We start from the raw sequence: 3,041 nt of genomic DNA on the forward strand, positions 1-3,041 counted from the left end.
AATGGAGATGCTGATGAAGGGGTACTTCAGTTAATTGGACTGGGCTGTGGGGTACGTCTGACAAAAAAGGCTGGGAACCATTGGTACATATACCTAGTGCTTTATGTAGTTGATTTTGTTTAGAAGATTGTTGTTTATTATCATCATCAACAACAACATATATATATATATAGGTGTGTTTTTGTATGAATATATTTGGAAAAAAACAAAACATGACATCACGGAATCTAGAATGCATTATATTCTGGACTACTGGGTTCCAGAGTGCAGTGATTTCTGAACTTGCAGCCAGTCTTTTCAGTGCACAGAGAGAAAAAGACACATTGGTACACTTGTGAACTACATCAAAACATCGATGCTTTTGTGAAAAACAACGATATTTCAAGAAGACTACGGCCTACTGCGGTCACAGACATTTAAAAAATTCATTGAAGTAAGTCTTTATTGATGTTTCATTAAAACAATTCAAGAACTTTTTCAAAAGAGCTTAATTGATATCTAATATGCATCATAGTTATTTCATTATGTATCTGTCTAAATAAATGTTGTTTTAACATTGCAGTTTGAGAAGTTTGATATAACTGTGTGATAAACAGACTGTCAAACCCACTATGGACCTTTGGTCCAACCAATGCCTAACAGCTGAGAAAATGGTACGTTTCTCTTCTCTGTCTCAGTTTTTTAAACACTGAATTATGAGCTTGACAGCATTTTTAGTGAACAAATTAACCACCAAAAATGTAACCTTTTCTTAGGCAAATGGCCATCAACTTAACGATTTTGTAGAGTCTCTGCAACTACAAAGAGCCAGCTCTCTTGCCAGTAAAATGCACTGCTTTGCAGCTTGTTATGACAAAACTGACAGGTAAGTGTTGCATTAGGCTTCAAATAACTTCAAATATAAAGTCTAGGAAGGTGAAATCTGGAGCACATATGCTTTTAATAATGCAGAAACCAAAATTTAGTTAGAAAAGGCAGTTATGGTGTGGATGTTTAAAATGCCTACGCCTAGCTAATAGCTGTCTATCATGAGATGGACTGGTTCTGGGCATTACTTAGGCAAACATTAGTAGCAGCACCTTATTAAAAGCTCTTACTTAAACTCCAGATATAGCTAAATGCTCCAGATCTCGTATTTCCAGAATCTGCCTCAGTTGTCCTGTCAGCTGGGGGAACTAGTTTGAGCTTTAAGTTGATATGCACATTGGTATACTCCTTCAGTTAAAGGTGGCGTCAGTCAGTCAACACTTTTGGTTGCCAAAGTGTATTTTCCCAGGTATAATATCTACTCTTGCCAGGTATTTGACAACCTGGGAATGAGACTCAACAATCAACTATCTTTCCCAAAGCATTGAGCCCAGCTTTAACTTCAAATACTTAAAGGGCACTTAAAGGGCAGCTACATGCAGGCAGATTTCATTTTATCTTATTTTTTTTACAATTACTAGCTTAACAAGCATACTGTGGTTGTAACAACTGTATACAAAGCAGTTGTATGTTTAGCTGCACACTTAAATTACAACTGGTTCGAGTACGCACACTGAAATCAGTTTCCAAAGGAAAGTGAAAAATAATTTTTGCATCTGCACTGTGCTCCAAAATGTAATGGTTTCTTCCTTGGACCATGCTAAACCAACAGTTTTATCAAAATCTGTTTTTCCAACAAACACCAAAAACATAACCTTCTTGGTGGAGGTGAAAATAAATTATAGTTGGTCTAGTAATCATTTGTTATGTATTTCATGCTAAAATCCACTATTGACACTATTTTTGCAGATTGTGCAGCTTTCAAAGGGCAGCCACCAAACTACCTCCACCAAGGGAATACTACTACACTGTGTTCTTTCTTGCTGAGGAGGTTCCTCTGCCTCCAACCCCACCACCTGCTGATGCTGTGTTGGACACGGGGAACACTGATGAGAAGTACCCAGATCTGAAAGACACTGGGTTTCCCTCTCAGGATAATGAAGTGGCCTGTTTGATGAACAAGACTATCAGCATAATGGCTGGTGAGGATCCACTGCATTCAAGCCTAGCACCTGCTGATTCTGCAAATCATGTGAGACATGTTGATGAGAAGAAGTACCCAGATTTAAAAAATCTGAAAATAGGGTTTCCTTCTCTTGATGACGACATTGATCTGGATGACGAAGTGGCCTGTTTGATGTCCCAGCCTGTCAGCGTGATGGCTTGTGAGGTTCAACTGCCTCCAAGCCCACCACCTACTGATGCTGTGAGATTGTCTTGCACATGGTTTCCTTGTCTTGATGGTCAAGTGTCTGATTTGATGCCCCTCAGCCAGCTGGCTGAGATTCCACTGCCTCCAAGCCCTCCACCTACTGATGTTGTGTTGGACATGGGAAACACTTGTGAGAAGTACCCAGATTTGAAAGGCACAGAGTTTCCTTTCCTGGATGATGAAGTAACCTGTTTGATGCCCCAGCCTGTCGGCGTGATGGCTTGTGAGTTTCCTCCAAGCCCATCACCCACGGATGCTGCACATCATCTGACAAACACTAATGAGAAGAAGTACCCAGATTTAAAAAAAATAGGGTTTCCTTCTCCTGATGACGATACCGATCTGAATGACGAAGTAACCTGTTTGATGTCCCAACCTATCAGCGTAATGGCCTGTGATGTTCCTCTGCCTCCAAGCTCTTCACCTTCTGATATTTTGTTGGACATTGGGTTTCTTTCTCTTAATGATGAAGTGCCTGAGTTGATGCCCCTTAGCCAGGTGGCTGTGTTTCCACTGCTTCCAAGCTCTCCTCCTGCTGAGGTTGTGTTATACATGGGAGACATTCAGGAAAAGAGGAACCCAGATTTACAAAGTACATGGTTTCGTTCTCTGGATGACGATTCTGATCCTAAGCAGCCCAACCTGTCACCTCAGGAGATTCCACTGCTTGTAAGCCCTTGTCCTACTAAAGCTGTGATGAACATGGGAGATATTCAGGAGAAGTGGTACCCAGATTTAAGAAACATACGGATTTCTTCTCTGGATGATGATCCCAAGTATCCCAACCTGTTGCCTCACAAGG

This window comes from Morone saxatilis, unplaced genomic scaffold (assembly GCF_004916995.1).
Source record: "Morone saxatilis isolate NCDOM2014 unplaced genomic scaffold, NCSU_SB_2.0 Contig6, whole genome shotgun sequence".
In the NCBI taxonomy this organism is placed as follows: Eukaryota; Metazoa; Chordata; class Actinopteri; family Moronidae; genus Morone; species Morone saxatilis.